The 15,484-nt window shown below is 32.3% G+C and overlaps 2 long non-coding RNA genes across 3 annotated transcripts in view; one reads left to right on the top strand and one right to left on the bottom strand.

Annotated features, from left to right (window-relative positions):
• LOC144959707 (uncharacterized) overlaps nucleotides 1-5,195 on the bottom strand; it is a 16,826-nt gene extending 11,631 nt beyond the window's left edge. Inside the window, exon 1 of the long non-coding RNA XR_013642663.1 lies at nucleotides 4,737-5,195. This is a non-coding gene — a long non-coding RNA (uncharacterized LOC144959707). The remainder of the gene's footprint in view (nucleotides 1-4,736) is intronic.
• LOC144959706 (uncharacterized) overlaps nucleotides 1-15,484 on the top strand; it is a 19,300-nt gene extending 3,816 nt beyond the window's left edge. Inside the window, exons 1-3 of one of the 2 annotated variants that reach the window (XR_013642661.1) lie at nucleotides 3,349-3,506; nucleotides 4,050-4,189; nucleotides 15,407-15,484. This is a non-coding gene — a long non-coding RNA (uncharacterized LOC144959706). Of the gene's footprint in view, nucleotides 1-3,348; nucleotides 3,507-4,049; nucleotides 4,190-15,406 lie in introns of those variants that run through there. The other variant, XR_013642662.1, reaches the window with a different exon arrangement.

Here is a 15,484-nt window from a genome sequence, read left to right as displayed (position 1 = left end):
TAGCTGTTTCAAAGGTTTCGACTGTGCCACTGAATGTGATGCATTGTACCGTTTTACCAGTTTTGTCTTCGTCATTGATCAAAGATGCTTTTATTCCTACTGTACTGCATCCTGTGTCTCTCAATATTTTGCAATCAGTTCCATTAGCTTTGCCTTCACAAAAAAATAGCGATCCTGATTTGTGAGTTTGTGTTAAAAGTGACATACCTTTCACGCAATACAAATTTATATTTTCTCCTGACATTACTCGTGTCTGATTGTTTACACCTGTTTGGAGTGATGCATTTGCAGTTTCTTTTGGATATCCCACGATTTTGTAACATTTGTCTGCTGTGTGGCCTTTCATTCCACAATATTGACATTTAATTATAGGTTTGTTGGTTTTCTTATACTCAGTATTATTGTCAGTGCTATTTCTTGTTTTGTTTTGATAGGATCGGCTATGGTCTCTATTGAACTGTTTGTTCCATGGTTTGTTACTATGATCATCTTGTTTCACTTGCGTGTTCCGAGTGATTGATCGGCTCATTCTATTTGAGTACTGAACTTTAGGTGTACCTGGACTCTGAGCAGCAGCAGCGTAGTATGGTTCCTTCAATGTTCTGCTAAGGGGTGTCAATGGATGTGCGCTGTTAAAGTTTTCTGCGTAGATTTTTAATTTGTCCAAGTTTTCTGTCTTTCTCTCTTTAAAGAATGCGACTAAATCTGGGTTGCAAGCTTGATAGATTCGATTCTTCAGCGTGAGATAGTAAAGGCCTGCAAAGTCGTCTTGTTTTACGTTTGCCAACTCAAGCCACCGATTTAGAAATTGAGTAATTCGGTTCACGAATGTATTAAAGTCTTCTCCACTTTCCGGTTTTGCAGTGTGAAACCTTTCCTGGTAACCATCTTCCGTTAATCTAAATCTTTTTAGTAGAGCGTCTTTAATTTTTCCATAGTCATCTGCATCTTCAGTTGTTAAGGTATAGAAAACTTTTAGCGGTTCTCCAGATAAGCAGTTAATCAAGGCTGTGGCCCATTTGCTTTCTGGCCAACGATAACCTTTAGCCTGAACTTCGAATCGGTGTAAGAAGGATTCTAGACAGTCTGAGCGTTCATCGTATGTTGGCATGCGTGGAAGTTTCACGAAAAATTCATCACTATTATCATGTTTTCTTTCATGACCGGTTTTTGTTTTTTCAATTTCCAGCATCATTTGGGTCCTTTTGGTTTCTTCTTCTGCTAAAGCTATTTGTCTTTTTAGTTCCCTTTCTTGGACTCTTTCTTCTCGTTCTTCTCTACGTATTCTTTCTTCGTGTTCTTTTTCTTCTCTACGAATTCTTTCTTCATTTTCTTCTCTACGAATTCTTTCTTCATTTTCTTCTCTACGAATTCTTTCTTCGTGTTCTTTTTCTTCTCTACGAATTCTTCTTTCATTTTCTTCTCTACGAATTCTTTCTTCTTTTTCTTCTTTTATTTTCTCTTCGCACCATGAAAATATTATTTCCTGGGGTATTTCTAAGTCCTTTGCGAGACTTAAGTATCTTTTATATGCTTCCATTGTTGCAATAAATTAGTTACGATGTTTTATATATATTATATTGACAGGATACTGTTACTGACTGTTTTATTTATTTACACTTACTGGAATGAACTGTTCTATTTTTAGAAATCTCTCTCTCTTATTTCAACTTATTATGTATGTTGAATTTGATGCCTTTTATCGTTATATCTTATAAAGCAATGTGTCAATACAATGCGGAGTTATGACTTGAGTCCATAACAATGTGTCAATCGCGTGTACTCTAAACTATGTTACTACGAAAAATGTATCACCAATGTGTGTGACTCGTCGTTAGTTTGTGTACAATTATTCGCAATGACGCTAATATACTAGAGTGTGATAACAATAATAGGATGCCAAAATAATCCCAAGTTATCTATCACTAAATATAACACGACGGCTAGTAGACTCCTTTTATTATTATTTTTTTTTTAAGGCTCACTTTTCAGAACATAATATATAAGTGGTTTTCGGTAACAGTAATATGCCAAAAATGTATTTAAAACAAATCACTATGCAAAACAAATCACGATGTCTATAGTTACTATGTGATGCCCAACTCATGTAAAAGAGAATAATGAAGGATATATTTACCAACTCAGTTCGTGGCTGGGACCTCTCTCTTGTTCAATGGTTGTTCAACAATTGTAATTAGGCATTGAAGAGTGTTTTAACAGTGATGTCTGAAATACAAAACAATAAAATATCGTAAGATTTACAATAGTTACAAAATGTGTTCACAACACTGAGTGATTGGTTGATAGGTGAATGAATCGTTATGGAATGTAAACATATTGAAAACAATTCATGAATGAGGCAAACAACAAAATGAAATGAGTGATATAATAACAAAGTGGACAAGGAATGAATGAATGAATGAAAAACTGAGTGAATAAATGAATGAATGAATGGATAATGTATGAATGAAAGAATGAAGGGAGGAATAAATGTATGAATGATTGGATAAATGAGTGAATAAACGAATGAATGGATGAATGAATGAATGAATGAATGAATGAATGAATAAATAAATGAATGAACAATGAATGAATGAATGATTTATAAATGAATAAATGGATGAAGGAATGAATCAATAAAATGCTATTCAATTTGAATGAAAGAATGAATGGATAAATTGCTATTCCATTTAAATGAAGAAATGAAAAAGAAAAAAAAATTAATCCTGTAAATAGGGAGTTCAATTAAAATATGATCAAGTGGGGCAATTAAGAGTTTTACAATTTAAACTTTAAAGTTAGATGAAATAGATATAAGTAACTAAATAAATTCAATTCTTTATATGTGTCCCCTCCAAAATGTCATGGTCTCAAGTGAGTAAAGAGCTACTCGACTATGCATAAAGATATATGTAGAATGAGGCCCCAGAATTTACTAGTTACTATAAATGAAAAACAATTAACGATTTGTTTACAATGAAATAAAAATACTGATGAAATTTAATTAAAAGAGATAAACAGTGATCATGGCAGTTACAAATAGAGATATGAATATTTTACGTAACTTATGATAATATGTCAGGTTCATAAGTTTACGTTTCCAGGCAGTTGATGGGCTTGGATGATCTATTCCTCTGATAACAGGATCGGACTCGTAAAATTCCACTTCCAGGCAATTGGTAAGAGGTTATTGTGTAGTCCTTTGACAGCGGGCTTGGGTTTGATCCTTGAAGATTATACAATCAAAGTTAAAAGCTCCGGCGTCTTAATGGTGTAGATATAATATCTACAAAGTCCCAAAAGATAAAAATCTTCCAGTATATATATAGGAAAAGAGCGACTGGCCGTCCGGCATAGATTGTGGAGAGAAAGTGAGTGTCAAATGTTAGACCTATCAGCTTTTATAATAAGTGGCTACGTGACAGAATGTAGAACGAAAAGTATTCACTAATTAGAAATTAATTCGAGGGAAGGCTATAAAAGGAAAGACGATCTAATATTAGAAGGTAAAGTTTATCTAAGCCTACCGAAATATAACTGGAGTGAGATGAATTCAGTTCTTAATAAAATAAAATTTAATAAGATAATTGTGAACAACCTTTACTGTGACAGTGTTCAATCCAAATAGAGATAAATCAAAACTACCAACGCCCATACAATTTAAATCTTAATCTTGCTTAACCTTATTTTCATACTAAAACTGACTTGCAAAGAGAAAGATACCAGAAAGTCATATTTCCTGATTTGGGCTCCATTTGGCCCCCATGACTTGAACATAGTAATAAAGTCCTATTTATTTCTTATTTGAGGGCCATTTAACCCCCATGATTTTACTATGGAAAATTCAGTTGAAATCATACTTTTTCATTAAATGTATACATCATTATGATAAGTGATTTATTGTCTGGTACCTCTATTCAATCTCTAGGTGAAATAAATTAGCTTAAATGTTTACATTATGTTTCAGACATATTGTAATGATATTATTGCTTTTGAATTTTTGAATTTTCTAACTAAATTGTTTGTATTTTTTTTTTTTTATATTTCAGCCATCCGTTGTGTGGTCTAAATTGTGTTGCATTGGACCTAAACCATGACGAATGGAGAAAGTGTAGCATCCTTGGTAGTTTGAATGATCAGATATACAATGAGTTGCAGTATGCTGGGACAACTCCTGTGCATGAGGAAGGTATGTCACCTTCTAATTATCTAAAACTGCATGGTACCTATTACATTTATCTGTGTAATGGTTGTTAGCTCGGATTTAATAGTAGGCATCATATGAAATCTAATATGTTTGCATTGTTGGCTATTTACAACGGGACAAGTTAAAGTTATTTCTCTTCACTCACGTGATACATTTTATGAAAAATATTATGCTGATCTCCAATAAGAATGTGAGATTCAATTCTGATTGTTAAAATGTCATTTCTCCAAACAGTAACAACGTTATGAAGTATGTTTGTATTGTATGAAATAGTAAAATAAATATTAAGTTGGTGTAAAATTAGCTTATCTTTAACCAGTGAATTGACAGAATATCATCAATTAATAATGCAAGATAAAGATGATCTGTTGCAACTCGAGTTCCAGGTAATAGGTGATTTCCCCCCATGATGATAATGATGAATGTAAAAATTAATAATAGTAACAACACATCAAGTTTTGGATTAATTGGCTGCAAAGACTTTAGAGTAAAAGTCGTTTTTTTAAGATAAAAAATCGAACAGTTATACCTTTTTCCTCTGACTCGTTGACTGTGAATTTCAGCATATCACAGCAAGTACATGAAGACAACGACAAGAAGTCATTAATCGAAACATTTGGGAAAACACATTGTCTTGTAATCACATTACTCTGCACTATTGCGTAAAATATTGTTCCTAAAAGTTGAGATATTATCCGTACAATGTCACTGAAATTTGAAATTCTGGTAGGCCTGCCTGTTATCCGAACCACCGATACTACTACAACCGTCATCATCCCTACCACCACGTCATCATCCCTACCACCACTACCACAACCACCACTACCACCACACCATCATCCCTACCACCACTACAACATATAATATGGCGTTGCAATGTCATGTCAGCTGAAGTCTTTGCACGTTTTTATATCAAAATATATAATAGTTGTTCATCATACCCTCATCATTACTTAGCTAAGATTGCAATTCAATTCATTGTGTGTTTTGTTTAGTCGTGCTACACATTTCAGTCTGGGCAGACGTGCTTGACATTAATTACTTGTTAACAAACAACACGGCGCGATCGTTAGATGTCTTTTAGTGTTGGAGAGGGTTACATTGACCGCAAAAGTATGGACCGCATTATTTCCTTTGATAAGCTGCTTTACATGCAATGCTTTACTTCACTCAGATTTATACGAGTACATGGGCGAGTCCTTGTAATAGAAAGGAAAACAATCAGCTAACTTGTAAGGTATGACATGAAAATTGGCTCAAATTGACCTGATGAAGAATAGAGCAACTCATTCCCTAAGAATTGTGTGTGTGTGTGTGTGTGTGTTACAGGTTTTCTTTTATTGTTGTGTTTTGTCACATTTCCTTTCTTAATTAATCCAATTATATCTACTTGCCTTTCCCTCATCAAAAGAGCAGTCACAGCAGTAGATAAGAACTGGTGAGGATAGAAGAAAATCAAAATCAAAACGCAATTCAAACGGGGGTTTTGCGTGATGAGTAGATCAACGGATAATATCAATGGGCCTTTTTAAAGGTGCAGATTTTATTAATTCATGAACACTTTTGGTAAATATTATGGGTGTAGTACACTGCCAAACAGATTATTTTCATTTTCACCAGAATTTTTAAAAAAGAACAAACTTTAAGCTAAATGATACAGAGGAATCCGTATAAAGTCAACAATTTAAAAGTCAACTCCAATATCAGGATTCCACTGTATCGATAAATTAAGATAACCTCCAATACGGTCCAAAAATTTCTTAAGCAAGATTATGGTTAAAGGTTGGCACCAGAAGAAAGGCAAATAAAAACTTCCACGATAATAGTATTTCAATTTTTTGGAGAATTTATTGAATTTCCTTTAAATTTTTTAATTTTTAAAATCCATCCAGTAGTTTTTTAGTTATTCCATATATTTACACCTAGTTTAGGGGTTGACAAGTAAAAAATATAAATAGAATTTAGACTTTCGTAATGAGGTTAGGATTGGTTGTTCGCTATTATACAAATACAATGAGCGGTCATCTTTATTGTTAGTTTTATTTATTTTTTTTTTTTTGTAAACAAAGAGACAAATCCAACGCGTCAGTTTTAAATTGCGTTCTTTAAGAATACAGCGTTTTGAAGCCATCTTCTGATCAAAGATATTTTCATAACGGATTCACAAAAAAATATGAAGGCAATTTGATTGTAAATCGTTCTCGCAGTGGTGTCAGATTAATGAAACCTAAATTTTACAAATAATAAGAAAAAGGTGCTGTTTGTATTAGTAGTGATTGTAGCGTAGTTGATCAGAATGATGGAGCTGTTTTGAAATGTGCTAATGCAGGCTATGTAGTAAATCAAGTGTGTTCAGAAAAAAAGAACCGGCCACTCCCAATTCTCGAAGTGAAATAAAATTGTGCAATCTGTATATGATGTGATGGATGAGCTATCAGAATCAGATTCTGATGATAACGACATGCTGTATCAAGTTGTAGATGAACATCAAAGTGAGAGCGTGTTTGGAATTATCGATCTAAGCATTTTCAAAGATCACATTTCTTCCAGAGATTCGGAAGAGTTCGTAAGATGGAGAATGACGCACGGAAGATTCTATATTGATGCATCTCGGTTCTTCGGGTTCCATAGCGCTCGCTGTCGAAACAGAATATTTTTCACTCTCTGCGGAGAAGCATCATCATTTTTTAAAGATAATATGCAAATTTCTTGCGGTGAGCAATTCTTCCGGATTACCGATGCCATTCAGATCAAGCAGCCCAGGATGCGAATCTCCCACCCCTAGCAAAAAGGGAGGTCATCGGAGCATCATGGGACAAATTTCCGGCGTCCCTGGAATTTTATGACTGTTGTTACAGTCGATTTGAACCTGAATGTGTTGTAAGCACTGTAACACCTTTACAAACAAGAACAAATCTCTCTTTCTGTCTTCAAACGCACCCGCACTCGTGCGACACACACACAAACACACACACACACGCACACACAAACATATATATATATACACACACACACACACACACACACACAATTCTATTCAATTAAAACGTTTACTGGAATTGCCAATATGAAACATACGTTAACTTGATATTTACGATTAACCAATAAAACACACATACACGCACAATGTTTTTCACTTAAATCTTTCTGTATCTAACATTCCATTCAATTTGAGTAGTCTCAATCCTTCTCTCTCTCTCTCTCTCTCTCTCTCTCTCTCTCTCTCTCTCTCTCTCTTTCTCTCTCTCTCTCTTTCCTTCTCTCTCTCTCTACCTCTTCACACAAACACATATTTCACACGCACACACATACACACACAAACAGACACACACACACACACACACACACACATACACATCAATGAATTGCACTCATTGGATTAAGTTTCATGTACTTATAGTACTTGCCTATAATAGTTCATCACAAATACTTTGACATCAAACTCTAGTATCGTTAGTATTTCAATTTCATATTTTTGTATTGATCACTACATGGTAAACGATTGCAGTCTGGTTTAGGGTGTTGTGTAGTTGAAGGAAGGCTCTGATGAATTTATCGTTATCAGGACAGCCACTTGGGCCCATTTTCGACCGACATAGTCTTGCAGTGAATTCTTGTCCACTATCATTTGACAACAACTCAGGAACCTCAAATTACCAAAATGTGGTGAAAAGGGAACGTAACCAAGCGATGAACCATGCATTCCTTACTAAGTGCTACCAGATTGGGTGGAAAGTGTGAAGACCAACCTGATAACCGATGCCCAGCTACCAGATAATAGTGACATCCAAACTCAAAGAAGTAAAAAATGACTTGATCGAAAGTGATGGAAGGCGGGAATGGTGGTTCAGACGGTAGAGGGGTCTGACAGGATGCATTCACGGATTCTTGATCGTGTATCCTGGATACTTGCAGTCATGCAAAGCCAAAAGACAATAGATTGTGCTCGAAGCTGCATCGATGACCTGAATGGCTGAGTGCAAATTCAATAAAGTTCACTCAGATCTTAAACATAGTTAGTTTTTCACTTTCATTATTCTGTACTCATCACTATATTTACTTTAAGCACTTTCTCTCTCTAACACACACAAAACTCACACACACACGAACACACACAAAAATTAATAAATTGCGCTCACTGGATTAAATTGCATGTTCACCTTCTAGTACTTGCCTATAATAGCCCATCACAATATATATATATATATCACCTCTCTCTATCTTTCTATATACCTATCATTCCTTCTTCAATGCGCACTCGTGCGCGTTCACAGTAAACACAATTCAATTCATTTAAAATATGTATTTCTAAACATTTGCCATACATTAACTCAACTAACATATAAAAACGTACACACACAAACACACACACACACACACAAATAAATGAAGTTCCCTTTTCACCTCTCTTTACTTACCAACGATAGATCTCTCTCTCTCTCTCTCTCTCTCTCTCTCTCTCTCTCTCTCTCTCTCTCTCTCTCTCTCTCACTTAGACGCATACCATCGATAGTAAAATCTGTGTAGTTTGCTAGGAGTTAAGGAACCACTGCTATTATTTACATTATGACGACTGTCCTAGGGGCGTGGTTTCTTTATGTCAATCAACGTAATACGTGGGCCAGTGTAGGCTAAGGTAGACGGATGAACGCGTGAATTTACCATTATAATAACGGCGATTATCGCTTTGAATTCAGTTGTTCGCTACAGTCCATAAAGATGCAGCTATTCAACCTTATTGTGAGTACTACTTATTCATTTCATATGACTTGTCTATAGATAGAACGAAATTGACATCACTCAGCTCTTTGTTATTTTTTTTAGTCACCCAAATTACTATTTTTTATTTAATCAGACTATAAACGCTTAAGATTACACATTGTTTTGTTTATTTGGTTTGTAAAATCCGGCTTGAGGAATGTTGTGAGTAAATTCCCTAGTCATCCAGCATCAGTTCCAGGAAGTACCTTTCTAAAACTGTAATTATGTCGTATTTTCATCAGTCGGAGACAACTTGTGTATTTTGTCATTTACTAAGTGAAGTAAGTAGGATAATTCGTGCTTTGTTTGGCTCGCGACGTCCCAGGTTCGACAGATTGTTTTTGCCAAGACTCCAGTCAGTGAAATCTATTGAGTTTTCTGGGCCATTTTCTAAAATATGTGATTTACCAGACTATGATAGTTCAATGGTTAAGTTGTCCAAAAGATTGTTTGAGAGAGATGCAACTCCATTTCTATCAGGTTGGAACTTAGCCTGTAAACTGTGTGTATTCCTTTTCCATTCCGGTCCGTTTTGCTTCTATGACACACTGGTTGTTCACGAACTGGGACCAAGCAGAGTCGAACATGAATTCTCTCAGTCTATAGCCTAAGCAGGATATGAAATTATTCTGTGTAGTTGAGAGTAATCGTGTGGTGGACTGTGGCATTCTGTCAGGTACCCGTCATTGTGATAGAATAGATAGTTATTATAGATAGAACTAGTATTGTGTTATGTGTGTGGTTGTAAGAAATCATGTCGTGGACTGTGACATTCTAACAGGTACCCGTCATTGTGATATAATAGATAGTTATTATAGATATAACACGTAATAAGCTGAGAGTGTTCGTAAGTAATCGTGTGGTGGAGTGTGACATTCCAACAGTTACACACCCCCTTGTTAATATAACAGATAGTTATTATAGATATAACACGTAATAAGCTGAGAGTGTTCGTAAGTAATCGTGTGGTGGACTGTGACATTCTAACAGTTCCCCCCTCCCCATGTTAATATAATAGATAGTTATTGTAGATAGAACACGTAATGTGCTGCGTGTATTGAAAGTTATCGTGTGTTCGACTGTGACTAGTCCTCATGTTGATTTAATAGATAGAACACGTAATGCGCTCTGTGTGTTTATAAGTAATCGTGTGGTGGACAATTAAATTCAAACAGATTTCTCCGAGATCAAGTATGCATATAATATTCACTTTTCTTTAAAGAGAAAATGATGGCCAGTCTTTTGTATTAAATATTGTCAATTAAGGTCATAGGAAGTCGTCAAAATCCGCTTGTTTTTTGTTCTTGATACTATTTCACATTTTAGACGGTAAGGGTTTGTATAGGTTAATTTTAGACTTTCAAATTTCAGGATCCGAAACAAAAAAGACGGAACGTAGACTTTTATCTACACATTTCTCAGTATCAACAAATATCGATTAAGCGTCTAAATTACCAAGTACTTCTTAAGATCTTCAGGAGTGATATCAGTTAACGCCCATCCTTATGGAGCAACGATGAAAATCAGAAGAAAATCAGAATAAATATACGGTACAGTGATTAAACGTTTAACCTTGAAATATTTCTTGTAAATGTGCTTCAGTTCTGATAGACAGATTGTATTGTCCTTCCGGTCAGTCGCAAGTGATCCATTTCAACTTCCACTCCTACATTGAAAAGAAGCCATGTTTCCCCAAATCAATTTGATAATCATGATGTTAAAAGCTTGGTGTGTTCTTATGATCGATATGTTTATTACTATTTTGGTGTTTTTGTGAAGGGGAGGGAGCAGGAGGTAATAATAAAGCTACAGTCTCTCGCCAAATGAGTGATGGTTTTTATCAATCAGCGATTCCATTTTCTTCATTTGACCCAAAACAATGTTAGACATGTATTTATACGCAGTAAATGCTTTTTTTAGATTGCCAATCAGCAGTCTTTTCAACCTGTAATTAAAATAAAATGAGTGAAAATATTCTAGAATCCTTGAATAAATAATTGTTTATTCAACGTGTTTAAAGTATTATTCAACGATTACATTTTTACTAAGAAATGATGGGTTTTCTATTGGGAGAGGTAGAATAATATTCATACGCTAAGTCCATCCTTAAAAATATTAATTAAACTAATGAAATATCCGAGTTGCTTGCTCAATAAAAGTATGCACTCATTGTTTACTACTTTTCTCATCTGAGTTATTTTCTAATGTCCATCTACCGACAAAGTCTATGGTCTGTAATAAATTATCCCTCTCAATGTTCACTACACGCTATTGAGTTGAGTCCTTATAATATTTTATTCTTCCTCCAAAAAAAATAAAAGAAGTTTGTATGTTTAAAATAACAAGATATGAAATGAGTACAAACGTGTAAAAAGACAATAAAGAATATAAACTTCGCGACGATGGGGACTCGAACCGACTACCCAACTGTTACAAGTTCACCCGGCCGCGAGAGGGTAGCTCTACAGTCGACGCCCTCCACCATTCATTTTGAAAAGCGGTATCAAGCGCACTGTCTTTCTTGAACCCCTCTCCCGACTTTTTGAGGTTCGAGCCTCCATCTTAGCCAAATTTTTATTCTCTAATGTGTTACGGAATTTTCCTACTCACTTCATGTTTGTTGTTTTCAACATAAGTGCATGCTCCACTATTTTGAGTTAGCATATGCCTAAAAAAAGAAAATACGCTTTTATACAGATTAATTTCCACTAAAAGTGCTCAAAGCGCATTTCAAGGGTCCCTGAGCAACAGAAAACTTAACATATAAAACATGATATGACGTCTTGTAGACGATATTACAATTTTTAACAACAGAGACAACAATGTTAACGATGAGGTACTCAATTTACACATGAATACGGTGAGAGAATGTGAGTAAAGGTCTTATTTCAAGTACTGAATTATGCGCCGAGCGAGGGTCGAACGTATGCCCTTACGATCGAAAAGCGATTGTCATACCACAAGACCACATAGCCGCCTATACTTCCCGTCAGCAACAAACAGTCTTGTGTCTGACAGTCTAACTATCAGATTTGTGAAACATCTTAAGTCTGAAATTCCTTTGAAATCTCGGGTTGAATCTTTGATAAGATTGGCGTGATTTTGATATATAATCGATATATAAGGGAAAAGACTTTCGTGATTTTGATACATGATCGATATTTACGGTTAACGATTGGCGTTATTTTGATACATAATCGATATATAAATTAAACATTTGGATTTAATTTGATTCATAATCGATACATACGTAAAAAGATTAGCGTGATTTTGGAACAAAATCGATGCATAATGTAAAGGATTGTCGTTATTTTGATACATAATCGATACATTAGTTAAATGATTGGCTTGATTTTGATACATGATCGATGCCTGAAGTAAAATATTGGCGTGATTTTTATATAAAATCGATACATGAGGTAAAAGATAGGCGTTATTAAAATACACAATCGAAGCACAATGTAAAAGATTGGCGTTTTTCTTTGGATACATGATTGATATGTATGAGGTCAAAGATTGGCATGATTTTGATACGTAATCGATAATTGAGGTCAAAGATCTTCCTTTCTCTTGGTCAATGAAAGACAAGTAATTCAACGCCCTTTGAAACATTAAGCTGCCAAAATTAATGGAGACTATTAGTTTTACACTATTATACTTACGATGAAATACGTTTTATACGTTCACGAACAAATTAGTAGTGGTAGTAGTAGTACTAGTAGTAGTAGTAGTAGTAGTAGTAGTAGTAGTAGTAGTAGTAGTAGTAGTAGTAGTAGTAGTAGTAGTTGTAGTAGTAGTAGTAGTAGTAGTAGTAGTAGTAGTAGTAGTAGTAGTAGTAGTAGTAGTAGTAGTAGTAGTAGTAGTAGTAGTAGAAGAAGAAGAAGAAGTAGTTGTTGCAGCATAGCAGCTAAAAGTGTACATAACTTAAATGGGTTGACTTGATTAATTTTTTAAATATTTTTTCATCCACAACAAAAGACAGTTGCTTGTATTTTGTTCCTTTCCGTTGTTGCTAAAGCTAGGGCATCGAAAGATGGAATAAAACAACAGGTATGTTGCAAGACTTTACACAAATCAATTTTAATATTATAATTTAAAGAATGTATGAAATGTTATCTTAAATATATGATCCTTTAAAGAGTATGTTGAATACTTTCTCAAGTACACGATCATTTAAATAGTGTAAAACATATAATCTTAAATACATGATGATTCAGATATTGTATAAAATATTACCTTAAATACATAATAATATAAAAAAGTGTATAAACCATTATCTTTAATACATGATCACTTAGAGAATATATAAAATATTATCTGATATACATGATTATTTAAAGAGTGTTTAAACCATTATCTTAAATACATAATCACTTTGAGAATGTATAAAATATCTGAAATAAACAATCCTTTAAGGATCGTATAAAATATTTTATTAAACACATGATTCTTTACAGATTGTATAAAATATTATCTTAAATACTTGATCATTTAAATAGTGTACAACATATTATCTTAAATACATGATTATTTAAAGAATGTATAAATATTATCTGAATTTTATAGACCTTATTTGGTGCCATCTCGAATATTCAGGAGCCATATTTTGTTGATTTGATTTCATTGAATCATTGAGTTTCCACTCGTCTTACAGAATGGAGCAACGATAAAAATCAGAATAAATTTAGGGAAAATATTCAGAAGTTGAACGGTGAAGTATTTCTTGTAAATATGTTACAGTTCTGATAGACAGATTGTATTGTCGTCCTTTGGGTCAGACGCAAGTGATTCATTTGAACTTCCACTCCTATATTGAAAAGAAGCCATGTTTCCCCAAATCAATTTAATAATCATAATGTTAAAGGCTTGGTGTGTTTTTATGACCGATATGTTTATTATTGTGTTCTTTTGAAGGGGAGGTAGCAGCACGTGATGATACAGCTACAGTCTCTCGACAAATGAGTTATGGTTCTTATCAATCACCAATTCGATTTTCATCGAGTGCACTGAAAAAATTACAATTTGACGCCCAAATGTTTGATTTGTATTTGTACATAGTAAATGTTATTTTTAGATTGCCAATCAGCAGTCTTTTCAACCTGTATTTGAAATATAATGAGTAAAAAGCATTCTAGAATCGTTGCATAAATAAATTGTTTATTCAAAAAAAGGTCGTACAATGGGAGATATTAATATGGTTATTGTTATTATTATTATTATTATTATTATTATTATTATTATTATTATTATTTTATTTTATTATTATTATTATTATTATTATTATTATTATTATTATTATTATTATTATTATTTTATTATTATTATTATTATTATTATTTATTATTATTATAATTATTATTATTATTGTTATTATTATTATTATTATTATTATTATTATTATTATTATTATTATTATTATTATTATTATTATTATTATTATTATTATTATTATTATTATTATTATTATATATTATCATTATTATTATTATTATTATTATCAGCAACATCATCATCATCATCATCATCATCATCATCATCATCATCATCATCATCATCATCATCATCATCATCATCATCATTATTATTGTTAACAACAACAATAATAATAATAATAATAATAATAATAATAATAATAATAATAATATATTATTATTATTATTATTATTATTATTATTATTATTATTATTATTATTATTATTATTATTATTATTATTATTATTATTATTATTATTATTATTTATTATTATTATTATTATTATTATTATTATTATTATTATTATTATTATTATTATTATTATTATTATTATTATTATTATATATAATTAATAATAATAATAATATAATAATAAATAATAATAATAATTAATAATTAATAATAATAATAATAATAATAATAATATAATAATAATAATAATATAATAAATAATAATAATAATAATAATAATAATAATATAATAATAATAATAATAATAATAATAATATATAATAATAATAATAATAATAATAATAATAATAATAATAATAATATAATAATAATAATAATAATAATAATAATAATAATAATAATAATAATAATAATTAATAATAATAATAAATAATAATAATAATAATAATAATAATTTAAAAATAATAATAACAATAAAATATAATATCTCATTGTACGATTCTTTGAATAAACAATTTATTTATGAAGAAGAAGAAGAAGAAGAAGAAGAAGAAGAAGAAGAAGAAGAAGAAGAAGAAGAAGAAGAAGAAGAAGAAGAAGAAGAAGAAGAAGAAGAAGAAGAAGAAGAAGAAGAAGAAGAAGAAGAAGAAGAAGAAGAAGAAGAAGAATACCATTAATTAATTAATGATCATGATCTAAAAGAAAACATTATACATGGATTTATTGACTTCATTAATTTTTAAAAAATATTTCTTTTTCATCCCGAACAATAGATGTCATTGTGTTATGTAAATGGCGTATTGATCACGTGCCATCCTGCACCATTTCCCGTTCCCTCACCACCAGCAAAG

Source organism: Berghia stephanieae, chromosome 14, assembly GCF_034508935.2.
Source record: "Berghia stephanieae isolate SIO BIC M18660-M18661 chromosome 14, UCSD_Bste_1.3, whole genome shotgun sequence".
Classification (NCBI taxonomy): Eukaryota; Metazoa; Mollusca; class Gastropoda; order Nudibranchia; family Aeolidiidae; genus Berghia; species Berghia stephanieae.
The sequence above is the reverse complement of the archived record's forward strand: the minus strand, read 5'-3'. Positions and strand labels throughout refer to the sequence as shown.